The following is a 15,232-nucleotide window of genomic DNA, read 5'->3' as shown; positions in this document are numbered from 1 at the left end:
AGTAGCCTGGCCCAAGCGACCAATTTTGAACGCCTGGCCGTACCTGGTCATGCGGCCACGAGGCTAACAGCAACAAGGATGGATATTAGCATTAAATAATTGATGCATGGATTGATTGATGGGACGTTGATGCTTTGCTTGGCCCACGCATGAACCAAACGCTTCAGCACCACACAAGCCTGGCTAGGCAGAAATATTTTACATCTCACGTCCACACCAGGTAGTACCGGCCATCAAGGCATGAGGGTCAGGTCATGAACCAAACTGACCAATAAAGTTTGAGAGAGATTGAGGAGCCCTGATAAGGCTGAGTGGTGCGTCAGATAGCTAAGAGGGGGAAAGAGATATTCCATCCGCTCGGTAATGCAGTGCATGTAAATTTTTTAGAATTCAAACTTTGGAAACTTTGATCAGATTTACGCAAACGTTATTTATATCTACAATACCAAAGATACATCATACAAAACTACATCTCATGGTGAATCTAATGGTATATGTTTGCCGTACTAGATGTAATTGTTTTTCTCCACGTACATGGTCAAACTTTGTGATGTTTGACTTTTCAATAAATCTATATGCTATGGACGGAGGAGAGAGCCTCAGTCGAGACAGATCAAGTGCGTGTGAAGGAGAATGAGTAAGTGTGCAAAAAGAGTATCTGTGTGAAAGAGAAAGTGACAACAAACGATAAATTAGAGAGAGAGTGTGTGTTTTTTCGTTTCTTATGCGAACATATCACGCATGCATCTCCGAGATGGAAAAGCAAGGCGAGGAGATACACGAAGATAGCTAGTGTGGGATTGTTTGCAACGGAGAGAGACACCCCTGTAGCACATGTCCAATAGAGGTCTGGCCAACAAGGAAAAAAGGTCGAGAGGGACACATGGGACGCATGGGGAGGGAGAGAGGGTGTGTTTGTGATAGAGAGATCCCCTCGAGATTGTGAGGGGACTATATGGGTGGGAGATCGAGGGAGTGCGTGCGCGATAGAAAGTTGCCCCGAGAGAAATCGAGATAGACCATGCACATGTTTGTGATGGAGACTAAGATTAGCTAGTCATATACATATAGGGGGGACTGCGTGTGCCTACAATTGAGTGAGAGACCATCATACTTGGCTAGCTGGGCATGAGATTGTGTGTGTGTGTGTGCATGTGACATGGAGAGAGAACGAGGGAGAGAGATAGAGTTTTAGATGGGCCTATCGAGTGTGAGTGAGATATGCATGTGTATGTGTGACCCAGGTGGATGGAGAGTTTGAGAGAGGGGGGGAAGAGCTCCGAGACGACATAGTGGTGCGTGAGAGAGTTACGGGCAAAGAGCCAAGGAATTTGTGTGCGTACGATGAGTGCACCCAAGATATCTAGCTTGGACTAGCTAGAGTATCATACATAGTGTGCGAGAGAGACCTATAGATGGTGTATATATGAATGCGAACTAGAAAGACCCCCCCCCACACACACACACAAAGAGAGAGAGAGAGAGAGATGGAGAGAAAGGGAGAGGGACCAATAAGGCTTTTGTGTCGGATGCGTGCGACAGAATTGAAGATTGTCGGCGAGAGAGTGTGTGTGAGAGAGAGAGAGAGAGAACGGGAGTCCAGGAGAGGGGGAGGTCGCGTTTTATGCATCAAAGACTGATATAAACCATGTTTCGATATAAACTTGCATTCAAATATTTAAATTGGAGAACATGTTGTCTGCAATCCACACATGAACGGATATATGCGTATATCAAACAAGTTCATTAATTTGACTTTCAACATGTTCATGGAGTACTATAATATTGTACAACATGCTACTCGATTGAGGTGTTCAATTTTGGATTTAGTTCACTATTTTGACCTACTGAACAAGCTAGATCATTGAATCGAGATATTTCATTTTGGGTTTGATTCACGTTTTTGAGTGGGTCAACTATTTGTCATATAGTAAATTGCTAGCAACGAGCATGTAAAAACACATCACTACCAAGCATCATCCCTCCATCTAAAAAAGAAGTGGCAAGCTAATATTTCAAAATTTGATTCGAATCGACTTGGTAAGGTAGACGTGGATGCTCTTCTCCCAAAATTTGAACGAACCGTTAAACATCCTCTCTGCTCGGTGGAATTCGCCCGAGCAAATAAATGGGAGATGCGAAATTACCGTCCTATGTGGGACACGCATCAATTGGCCTGTTGTACATCGAGGGTAGGTTCGTAACTTCATCCAAGCGCGCCTTCTACTTGGCCGAAATGACATGTGCTGAATAATTCATAAACCATGGTCGGCAAAACACGCTCTCCTCGCCTGAAATAGCTCACGCCCACTATTTCAAAACATGCTCTCCTCGTCCGAAATCGCTCGCGCCCACTATAGTTCAAAACACGCCCTCCTCGCCCGAAATCGCTCCCGCCCACTATTTGGGGAGAAGCAAAGTTACTCTACTATCCCCGACCCTCAGTACACAGACCCAAGCCAAGAAGCCTATATGCAAGGGTAGAAATGTAACTCCCCCTCACATTTCAAACAAATGCGTCCGTAAGACATGGTTCCACTCCCCTCCCAACTCCCCCCGCCCGCCCCCATTCATACCTCGTGGGCGCCAAATCACCTTCTCCCTGGGAAGTTCCCTTCTCCTGAGCCACGAAACCTCAGCCCCACCTCCATGGCGCCCCCACCGTACCAATTTCACAGCCGCCCTCCTCCCTAATGCTGGAGACGCTATCCAACTGCCGTCGTGCACTGGGCCATGTGCCTCTTACTCCGTGTTGTTGGTGCTGCCTCCACGACGGCCGCGTGAACCATACAGGAGCCGACTCACCCCCGCTGTTGTTCATGGCGCCGGAGCGGCTCCAACTTCGGATCTGTCCAGAGTCCTGGCACTACTTCCGCGTAGCCGTTGACCGTCGTGACATCGCTCCATCCCTGCCGCCGGTCGCCACCGCAACCGCGCCGGCGTCACCGACTCGGCAGCTGGACCTGCCTACTTCACCATGCCGCCAGATAGGTCGCATCCTCATCTCAAATCACTTTATTTAGACGTCAGTTGTCTGAATTTTTATTCTGGGCCAATCGATTCCCAATGGGAAGCAGCACCCCTCGAGGCGGCGGAGCTCCTAGGCTACTGGTTGGCTGGTGTCTAACATAAGGGTGCGGGGCCGCAAGTTCACCGTGGAAGTAGCACTTAGATGGCTATCTTTTAGAGTTGCGTGGGTTGAAGGTACTGCCGCCGCCAGATCTGGATGACGGGGAGTCTTTGTGGATTGGCCCGGGGGCGGCGCAACCACGGCAGTGCGGTGGGGCGGGGAGTGGGGTTTTGGCCGGGGCCACGGATGGTGGAGGCAGGCTGCTCTGCCGTTGGTCGCTGGCTCTTCGGGGAAGATTCCGAACAGTGTCAGCTGGGAGGCACAAGACGGCCATCAAGCCATCCAGTGTAGATCGGACAGTACCAAAATAAAATAAAATCGTGTGATCCCAATTTAGTCTTCAGTCCACAGACGTGTGACCACTCTCATACCTTGCTGTTGATCTCTTAGTGTATTTCTTCAAATCAAAGAGGTATGTCGTTCTTAACATTATGCGTTATCTGCATCTTCAGACACACCGTCTTCCGACTCACCGCAGCTGCTCCAACAAGGGAAGCATACACCAGAAGGGAGCTACAGTCCCCACTCAACAGTTCCCTGCATCGAATGCGCGTGCCCGACATGGACAACCACAACAACTGCAGGGCCATGGACAAGTCAGCACATGATGCTCACTCCTATGGATGGCAGCCAGATAGGTTGTACCCTCATCTTACTTGTGTGCAACATTTATGGCTTTGTTATTCATCTAAGCATGGAAAATAGATCATCATATTTCACTATATATTCATGCTGATCTCTTATGGGTCTTGTTCAGGAGTTCACGCTGAGGGAGTCCTGGACTAGGGGGTGCCCAGATAGCCGAACTATCATCATCGGCCGGACTCCAAGACTATGAAGATACAAGATTGAAGACTTCATCCCGTGTCCGGATGGGACTTTCCTTGGCGTGGAAGGCAAGCTTGGCGATACGGATATGTAGATCTCCTACCATTGTAACCGACTCTGTGTAACCCTATCCCTCTCCGGTGTCTATATAAACCGGATGGTTTAGTCCGTACAATAACAACAATCATACCATAGGCTAGCTTCTAGGGTTTAGCCTCCTTGATCTCGTGGTAGATCTACTCTTGTAACATCCACATCATCAATATCAATCAAGCAGGACGTAGGGTTTTACCTCCATCGAGAGGGCCCGAACCTGGGTAAAACATCGTGTCCCTTGTCTCCTGTTACCATCCGCCTAGACGCACAGTTCGGGACCCCATACCCGAGATCTGCCGGTTTTGACACCGACATTGGTGCTTTCATTGAGAGTTCCTCTGTGTCGTCACCGATAGGCTCGATGGCTCCTTCGATCATCAACAATGACGCGGTCCGGAGTGAGACTTTTCTCCCCGGACAGATCTTCGTATTCGGCGGCTTTGCACTGCGGGCTAATTCGGTTGGCCATCTGGAGCAGATCGAAAGCTACGCCCCTGGCCGTCAGGTCAGATTTGGAAGTCTTAACTTCATGGCTGACATCCGCGGGGACTTGATCTTCAACGGATTCGAGCCGCAGCCGAGCGCACCGCACTGTCATGATGGGCATGATTTAGCTCTGCTGCCGGACAGTGCCCTGGAGGCCGCACGCGAAACCGCTCCGACCCTTGATTTGGAGTCGGCCGCGCAGATCGAGGACGGATGGTTAGAGACCACCTCGGGGGCTGCAACCTCCACGGCGATAGAGCCGAATACTGACTTTGTCCCTTCTGAAGCTCGTGACTCCAAGGTGTCGGACTCCTTGCCGGACTCCGAACCTCCCGCGCCCCCACCAATCGAATCCGATTGGGCGCCGATCATGGAGTTCGCCGCCGCGGACATCTTTCAACACTCACCTTTTGGCGATGTTTTGAGCTCGCTAAAATATCGCTCATTATTAGGAGAGCCCTGGCCAGACTGCGGTCAGGACGGTTGGGATGCGGACGACGAAGAAATTCAAGACCCACCCACCACCCACTTAGTAGCCGATGTCGATGATCTAACCGACATGCTAGCCTTCGACTCCGACGACATTGACGGTATGGACGACGATGCCGGAGACAACCAAGAACCAGCGCCTACTGGGCACTGGAAAGCCACCTCGTCATACGACATATACATGGTGGATATCCCAAAGGATGGGAATGGCGAAGGAACAGCGGAGGAAGACCCCTCCAAGAAACAGCCCAAGCGTCGGCGTCAGCGGCGCCGCTCTAAATCCCGCCACAGCAAGAATGGCGATTCTGGCACCGGAGATAATAATACCCCAGACAGTGTCGAAGACAACCCCCTCCAGCAAGATTCAGCGCAGGAGGACGGGGATGCCAGCCCTCACAAGAGGGCGACAGATGAAGAGGTAGAGGAAGATATTTACATGCCTCCCTCTGGAGATGAGGCAAGCCTCGACGACGACGAATTTGTCGTGCCTGAGGATCCCGTCGAACAAGAGCGTTTCAAACGCAGGCTTATGGCCACGGCAAACAGCCTCAAGAAAAAGCAGCAACAGCTTAGAGCTGATCAGGATCTGCTAGCCGAGAGATGGACGGAAGTCCTGGCGGCCGAAGAGCATGAGCTCGAACGCCCCTCCAAAAGCTACCCCAAACGCAAGTTGCTCCCCCGATTAGAGGAGGAGGCATATAAACCTGCATCACCAGAGCACAATACGGCTGACCGGCCACCTCGTGGCCGTGACAGAGAGGCCTCTAGGCCCTTCACTATAACCGTACCCCAGCACCGCTCGAACAGCACAAGGCCACAAGGGAATGCTCCGGACTTGCGAGATATATTGGAGGATAAGGCAAGACAACCAATATCGATCTACGGATCGCGTGGGCGCCCCATGATACGTGACGACAACCGTCGCGCCGGACACAGTAAGTCCGGCCGGGCCGAACACAATAGATAAAGCTCGTTGGAGCTTCGTCGCGATATAGCCCAATATAGAGGCGCCGCACACCCACTATGCTTCATAGACGAAGTAATGGATCATCAAATCCCCGAAGGGTTTAAACCCGTGAATATCGAATCCTATGACGGCACAACAGACCCCGCGGTTTGGATCGAAGACTATCTCCTTCATATCCACATGGCCCGCGGTGACGATCTTCACGCCATCAAATACCTCCCACTCAAGCTTAAAGGACCAGCTCGGCACTGGCTTAATAGCTTGCCAGCAGAATCAATTGGATGTTGGGAGGACCTGGAAGCCGCATTCCTTGATAACTTCCAGGGCACGTATGTGCGACCACCAGACGCTGACGACCTAAGCCACATAATTCAGCAGCCAGACGAATCGGCCAGACAATTCTAGACACGGTTCTTAACTAAGAAAAATCAAATCATCGACTGTCCAGATGCGGAGGCCCTCGCAGCCTTCAAACATAACATCCGCAACGAGTGGCTTGCCTGGCACCTGGGACAGGAAAAGCCGAAATCCATTGCAGCCCTCACATCACTCATGACCCGCTTTTGCGCGGGAGAGGACAGCTGGCTAGCTCGCAGCAACAACCTTAGCAAAAATTCCGGTAGTCTGGATACCAAGGATCGCAATGGCAGGTCACATCGCAACAAGAATAAACGCCGCATTAACGGCGACAATAATGAGAATACGGCAGTCAACGCCAGATTCAGAGGCTCGAAACCCGGTCAGCGGAAGAATCCATTCAAACGAACTACTATGGGTCCGTCCAATTTGGACCGAATACTCGATCGCTCGTGCCAGATACACGGCACCACCGAAAAGCCAGCCAACCACACCAACAGGGACTGCTGGGTATTCAAGCAGGCAGGCAAGCTAATCGCCGAAAACAATGACAAGGGGCTGCATAGCGATGACGAAGAAGAGACCCGACCGCCGAACAACAGAGGACAGAAGGTTTTTCCCCCACAAGTGCGGACGGTGAATATGATATACGCAACCCACATACCCAAGAGGGAGCGGAAGCGTGCACTCAGGGACGTATACGCGATGGAGCCAGTCGCCCCGAAGTTCAACCCATGGTCCTCCTGCCCGATCACTTTTGATCGAAGGGACCACCCCACCAGCATCCGCCATGGCGGATTCGCCGCATTGGTTTTAGACCCAATCGTCAATGGATTTCACCTCACCAGAGTCCTGATGGACGGCGGCAGCAGCCTGAACCTGCTTTATCAGGACACAGTGCGCAAGATGGGCATAGACCCCTCAAGGATTAAACCCACAAAGACGACCTTCAAAGGTGTCATACCAGGTGTAGAGGCCTTGAAAGATGATTTATTACTTATTTAACTTATCTGCCCCCAGATGCTTTTTCTGCTCTCTTCGCAGTGTGGGCATGCACTTTAGGGCATGCCTCCCAGGGAAAGGAACCCTTAACGGAACTATTCTCCCTGGAAGATGTTTCTTACTAACCATGTAATATAACATAACTAGTTGGGCACTTGTCTGATAAAGCACTAATGACCCCTACGCCTGGTTTCCATGCATGCCTCGGTTTTTTCATAACTGAGAAGGTATTCGGACACACTCCGGACTCTAGGGTCCCGAGGTTGAAGCGAAAAGGTCGGCAAAGACAAACGTTCTACAATCCAGCTAGAAGGGATTTACCTGTCATTTTAAAATACATCGTCAAATTGACTGATTGTACTCCTCTTCAATCCCGTCTAACAGGCTGTCTAATTTACAGTCCTGTTGGGAATACTTAGCGGCCAACTCTACTTGGCCATACATTAAGCTCACAGGGATCTCCTTCCCATCGGGTCCCACAGGTCCGACCTCGGCCATGTGGTTCGGATCCGCCTTCTTGTACCATGTCTTCACCATGGCCCAGGCCTCCCTGGCGCCTTGACGGCAGGCCGATATCTTCCATAGACGGAAGCGCTGCCGTGCTCCCTGAAGCTTCTCGGCAAGCCCTTCAAGGCTTTCGGGTAGGGAGGCGGACGGCCATAAGGCCTGGGCGACGACACTCATCGCTTGCCGAACACGTTCGTGCAGTTGCATCAGCTCAGGGAGTTGGTCACCCGTTGAACCGGGCATTCCCTCCACAGGGCGACCTGTGAGCACACCTAAAGACACATTTCTGTCAATCGACTTCCTCGCCGAACTCTTCTTTTCAAAGGAGTTTGCTCAAGCACTTACTATAAATGTCGCGACGAAGCCGCTGATTCTCCTTCAGGAGCCAGACAGCTGGGCCCGAACACCTTTCAGCTCTTCTCCTAGATGGGTGTGGGCATCTTGGAGCTTGTTCCTCTCCTGCTGCACCTTCATAAGCACCCTCTCGCCGGCCTTCAGCTGGCGCAGTAGCTGTTGCTTGTCCGGATCTAGTCCGGCACCCTCTGCAATATTATTGTTAGATTTACGCACACGCTGCACTTTCTAACTACTTATCTTTTTGAAGTATGTATTACCAGCGGGGGTCTCTATAGCTCCCCCTGTGGCGGCCAGTGCGGCCTCAAGTTGGGCCTTGCACTCTTGAAGCTCCCGGGACAGGTGGGTATTCTTCTCCGTAAGATCCTGCATAACAAATGATCCTTAAATCAGTTATTTTAACTATTTTAAGTCTCGGGGGCTACTGGCATATATAACCATTAAAATTGCTTACCCCTATGTCCTTCACATACTGCTTCGTGGCTCTGGTTAAACCATCTTGAGCGGCACGGAGGTGCGCGTCTCCCTCATTAAAGGCATTCAACGCCTCCGGGGAGAAACACGCGTCACGAAGAACTGTCCGGCGACGCCTGTGATTCATGGCGCTCTCCACCTCAGACCTAGTGGCGGACAGCCTGTCGGCATCCTCCGTTGGAGGAGCATCCGACGCATGCCTTGTGTTCGCCTCCCCTTCCGGACCACGCGTTGGAGCATGGCTGGCGGAGGCTTGATTGGCAACCTCTCCGGACACTGTCCGGCGAGCGCTCTTTCTCCTAGAAAAGTCATGAGCGTTAATATACCTCCTAGGGATCCTTCCCTTAAAAATAGCGGTGCGCCGTACCATTGTGGCGACGTTTCAATTCGCATCACACTCCTCTTCCGCCTGCTGGGCCGAACTGGCCCTTGATGGTCAGCCGCCGCGGGTTCGGCTTTCCGCCTTAAAGGCGCCTCCTGCGATGCACCATTGGTATAGGATGGTCAGAAATGAGCATGGATCAAATGATGGTGTCAGGACTCCGGTCGTAGTCACCTGGGAAGCCGGAAATAAACCGGGGTAGTCAGCCGTAATGGCGACTAGAGCATTGTCCATGCTAAGTTGGTGGAACACCCCGTCGATCAGCTCCACCTTTATGTCCGGATCCTCTTTGGAGGCCGGATCAAGGGATCGTCCCGGATCCTCGGGCTGTGGAGTCAGGCTTTGTATGCCCTCCACGTCCCGGCGCACCTCCTTCGTCAAAATCACAAAGTAAGACACTTGACTTTGGAAATATGGATCGGATAGATAATCGTCCGCTTACCCAGCTCCGAGGGTTATTCATGGAGAATCCATTCAATGGACTCGTGCGGAGAAAGTCCTCCTTCTCCCCCTTGTACAAGCCGGACAGGATCTTTACCAGATCGGCGGCCGATCCCGGCCCTCTGCGGCCATGACGGGTGGCGTCATCTTCCCTGTTGAAATCCCACATGGGGTGGCCCCTATATTGGAGCGGCTGCACCCCTCGCATAATGCACGTGGCCATGATTCCAATCATGGTCAATCCAGAGTGGGCCAGTAACCTAATCCGGCCCATCAGATAATGGACGCTCCCATCATCTTCCCGTTGAGGGCTCCGCGGGTGCCAACTCAGGCGTTTCTTCAAAGGAGCATTGCTGAACACCGGGAGGCCGATCCGAACCGGATCCAGCAGAGGGGCGTCCTCCATGTAGAACCATTCCAAAGGCCAGTTTTCGGACGCCTTCTTTGGGGTACCGGATAGATATCCGGTCCCAGCGATGCGCCATATTTCGGCTACGCCCACTTGATATATCGACCCCTCGTGAGAACGGGGTACGAGGCAAAACAATCTCTTCCATACCGCAACATGGGGCTCGATGCCCAAGAACAACTCGCAAAGAGCTAAAAAGCCCACGATGTGCAGAATGGAGGCAGGTGTAAGGTGGTGAAGCTGGAGTCCGTAGAACTCCAGGAGCCCCCGGAGAAACAGATGTATGGGAAATCCGAGTCCCCTTATTAGATAAGGGATGAAGCATACCCGCTCTCCTTTGGAAGGGTTGGGGACGCTCTCCGCCTGCTTTCCACCCCTGAAGGTGGCCAGTCCGGCTTGAACCGGAACCATGAAGGCTGGGGGAAGATATCCCTCGGTTTGGAGCGTCACTAGCTCGCTGTGTGGAACTGAGCATCTCCCCCAATCTCCTGGGTGAGGGCTGGGAGCGCGAGAGGAGGAGCCGTGTCGACTATCCATGATGGAATGGATTTTTGTCAGAGGCGCTTCGATGAGTACTTGCGGAAGGAGAATGGTGTGAGTTGGATCTAGATCCTCGCCTCTCTTAGGCGGCTCGTTCGCGCGGCTTGGGGGTAAAATTTAAAGATACCCTAAGCTTTTCGCATTCATACGACACGTGGAAGAGGGCCATTATTGGACGTAGAAGCCAAGGAGCGCAACATTTATAAGGAATCGGGACACTATTCGGCAGGTACATGAAGTTTGAAGGAGAACCCGCCTTGCAACGCCGAAGACAATATACGCGCCAGACTCGTCGTCATTGAAGCCTGGTTCGGGGGCTACTGAGGGAGTCCTAGACTAGGGGGTGTCCGGATAGCCGAACTATCATCATCGGCCGGACTCCAAGACTATGAAGATACAAGATTGAAGACTTCGTCCCATGTCCGGATGGGACTTTCCTTGGCGTGGAAGGCAAGCTTGGCGATACGGATATGTAGATCTCCTACCATTGTAACCGACTCTGTGTAACCCTATCCCTCTCCGGTGTCTATATAAATCGGATGGTTTAGTCCGTACAATAACAACAATCATACCATAGGCTAGCTTCTAGGGTTTAGCCTCCTTGATCTCGTGGTAGATCTACTCTTGTAACATCCACATCATCAATATCAATCAAGCAGGACGTAGGGTTTTACCTCCATCAAGAGGGCCCGAACCTGGGTAAAACATTGTGTCCCTTGTCTCCTATTACCATCCGCCTAGACGCATAGTTCGGGACCCCCTACCCGAGATCCTCCGGTTTTGACACCGACACACGTTGTTCCATAGTTCAGCTAAGATACTTGTTCTTTAGGTAACGTTGTTCCATAGTTATCATCCATCAGCCAATGCTATCCCACAGGCTAGTGATTATAGTATTATACCACTTCTAGTATTACCTATGTCGTTCTTTAATACTTTTGTGTGCCATCTAGTTAATCTCGAGTACAAACGATACATATTCTGTAGCTTTCATCTGTGCTCTCCCTTTAGTTTATGAGACCTGTTGCTGCTAGTTAACTCCAGTCCTACTATTTATGGCGTCTCCTACAGGCACTCATTTACATAAATCTAACTAGTAGTTGTCTTCCATGCATGTCAGATATAATTGCACACACTGATATATCCACAAGAACCTCACGGAGCAATGTAAATGCCAATAAACTTGATGTCAACTATACCCAATATGATGGAATATGTAAAGGCAGTTCTTCAGAAGACTTGCAGAAAGATGATGAATCCTCTTCACCCAACAAGGTCCTTGCTCTAACTTGGCCTGTGATATGGGTACAACATGCATATAATGTCCTGGAGTGTATCTACTCTGTTGCAATGCCATGTGCTTAGCATGCTGATCATGCATGTAAATATGTCATGCCTTCCTGTTTTTCAGTACCTATTCCATACATGATAACATGTTTTAAAATTCAAGTACTGTCATTCTACTCCGTTGCAATGCCATCTGCTTAATTTGGACATCATACTTCTGAATATCTGATGCATTGTCATTTTCATCAGTATGTACTTCATCTATCTGCCATACCATTTTTTTACATTGAAGTGCTGTTCTAGTGCTCTGTTGCAATGCCATCTTATTTTCCCAATCATACACGTGTATGTTGCCTTAGTTATTTCTATACGTATTCCGCTAGTATATAGTTTTACATTCAACTAGTGTTGTTTTTGCTGTGTTGTCCTGTCGTATCCCTAGCTCTTACACCATATTCCCTCCGTGCGGATTACATGTTGCCGAAATGGATTAAAAAAGGATGTATCTAGAACTGAAATATGCCTAGACCCATCCATTTTTTCCGGATGGAGGGAATACATGTCAATATGTCATGATTTTCTATTCTTCAGTACCTATTCCATCTCTCTGCTGTCGCATGTTTTATAATTAAAGCACCATTCTTCTATACAAGGAATGCAAGGGGAAGACGACTATGTTAGAATCTGAAGAGTTACAAAGAAGGCCTTTGCAAAAGATCCAAACACCAGGAGATAATAAACCAACTCCAGTTTTTATAGATACCGCTCCAGCACAGAGAAACCCAACTCCTACTGATAATAAGCAGATTCCAGTGGCCAAAGAACTAGTCCGCTCCAGTCCAGCAAAAATATGTCAACTCAATTCTAAGAAGCGTGTGCATATCCTTGCATCATGAAATTTTATAGCATGCTGATCATATTTTCTACATGTTTCTTGCCCATCTCTCTTTTAGAAAATAAGCTTAACACATAGAAGAATTTCTGCAATGGTATCGTTTACGAGGAAAGATTCTTGCAGGAATTCTCTGTGCTCCAATGTAGATGTAAGTACCTATTGTATATCACTATATTTTTACATCAGCATGTATTTTGTTAATCGGCGTGAATCCAACCTTTATCTGATCTATATTTAGTTGTAGCAGAATGTATGATTAAAGGCCACAATGTTGATTTTTGTAAGGAAAACTGCCTGGTAGTTTTGCATCCTGAGCTGCATGAGTGTACTATCTCATATCAGTGGGTTTGAATACTTTGGTTCTGCAGTGGATTTTTTATTTTATTTTTTACTGTGTTGTCATGTCGTATCCCTAGGTCTTACATCATACTCCCTCCGTCCGGATTAAATGTCGCAGAAATGGATAAAACTGGATGTATCTAGAACTGAAATACACCTAGACCCGTCCATTTATTTCTGGATGGACGGAATACATGTCAATATGTCATGCCTTTCTATTCTTCAGTACCTATTCCATCCCTGTTGTAGCATGTTTTATAACTGAATCACCATTCTTCTATATAAGGCATGCAAGGGGAAGACGGCTATGTTAGAATCTGAAGGGTTACAAACCAGGTCTTTGCAAAAGATCGAAACGCCAGGAGATAATAAACCAACTCCATTTTTCATAGATACTGCTCCAGCACAGAGAAACCCAACTCCCACTGATAATAAGCAGATTCCAGTGGCCAAAGAACTAATCCGCTCCAGTCCAGCAAAAGAATGTCAACTCCATTCTAAGAAGCGTGTGCGTATCCTCGCGTCATGAAATTTTATAGCATTCTGATCATATTTTCTACATGTTTCTTACCCATCTCTCTTTTAGAAAATAAGGTTAAACGATAGAAGACTTCCTCCATTGGGATCGTATTCGAGGAAAATATCTTGCGGGAATTCTCTATGCTCCAATGCTGATGTAAGTACCTGTTGTATATCACTATATTTTTACATCAATATGTATTTTGTTAATCGGCGTGAATCTAACCTTTATCTGATCTAAAATTAGTTGTAGCAAAATGTTAAAGGCGCCAATGTTGATTTTTGTAAGGAAAACCGCCTGGTAGTTTTGCATACTGAGCTGCATGAATGTACTATCTCATATCACGCACATTACTGAATTGTAGTGCTTCTCTGGTTGCCCATTCATTCATTGTGTCAATGTTGCTTTCGTACTACCTTACCTGGCTGATGATAGCTGTGCCATATTGTGTTAATTTGGTGTAGGCTAGTTGCCCAAACGTTTGTTGTGTCAATGTTGCTTTCCAATTATCTGACTTGGCAAATGATAGCAATGCTAGTGTGTTAATTTTGTGCAGGCTGCTAAAGATAAGAAGACAAACTCTGAAAACAGCAAGGCAACCCCATTGTTTCTTTCCAGTAAATCTAGGCCGGGTAATATGGCAATAACTTATGATGCAGTGGTGGAGACACTCTCCACTATCAATAATACAAGCCTGCCAAAATCGCCATCTGAATCTGTTCAGTATCCTCTGTCTCGAATGCAAAGAAATAAATGTATGTTTGTGAACCAATTAATGGCTAAAGCAATGATAGAAATGGTGGATGAATCAGAGCTGCAGAGTCATGCGACACAACAACTGATCAATGTTTTCAGACACAGTGTAGCAAAGCAGAAAGAACTTGCCCACATGCTTATGGGCGTCATCTATGCTGAGGTTGCAAATTGTGACGTTGTAGATGGTTAGGTTCTGCTCATTTATTTGCACTGGCATCAATCTTTGATTTCCCAGTGGATGTAATTTCCTGTAATATATGCTGGATGTGCAACGTTATTCCCTGTATGTCGTACCTTTGCTTGTTCGGTTTTGGTCCTGTGCATAATTGCTCGTCGTAATGGGCTCAAATTATCTAATTTGGCCTAAAGACATGTACAAACTTTAGTGGGCCCATTAAGTTAATGGGCCGTTACTAGGCCGAAAGTTAATGGTCGGACCTCTTACCTCCCGGGTCGTTAACAGGCCGACATCGAAGCGGGCAACAGGTGGCCCCAATTTATTTCACGGGCCGTTAACATGCCGTTACTAAGTTTGGGCTACATATGGCCCAACTATACTGTAGGCCTTAAGCAGGCCAAAAGAGACAGGGGGCTACATATGGACCATGAAGACGATGGGCCGCTAAGAGGCCGAAAGTCAGGTCGTATTGTAAATGGCCCAATTGTGTTGTGGGCCTTTAGTAGGCCGAAAGAGAAACCGGGCTAGTATTGGACCATGAAGGGATGAGCCGTTAGAAGGCCAAAACTAAGGTCCGACTGCAAATGGCCCAACTCATTTATGGTCCATTAACAGGCTGAAAGGCACACACGGCCGAGAATTGGCCCAACACTTAAATGGGTCGCTAAAAGGCCAAAACTCAGGTCCGACTACAAATGGCCCAACCGATTTATGGGCCGTCAACATGCTGAAAGTGAGCCCGGGCCAGAAATTGGCCCAACACTTAAATGGGCCGCTAAAAGGCCGACACTCAGG

This window comes from Triticum aestivum, chromosome 3B (assembly GCF_018294505.1).
Source record: "Triticum aestivum cultivar Chinese Spring chromosome 3B, IWGSC CS RefSeq v2.1, whole genome shotgun sequence".
Lineage (NCBI taxonomy): Eukaryota > Viridiplantae > Streptophyta > Magnoliopsida > Poales > Poaceae > Triticum > Triticum aestivum.
The sequence above is the reverse complement of the archived record's forward strand: the minus strand, read 5'-3'. Positions refer to the sequence as shown.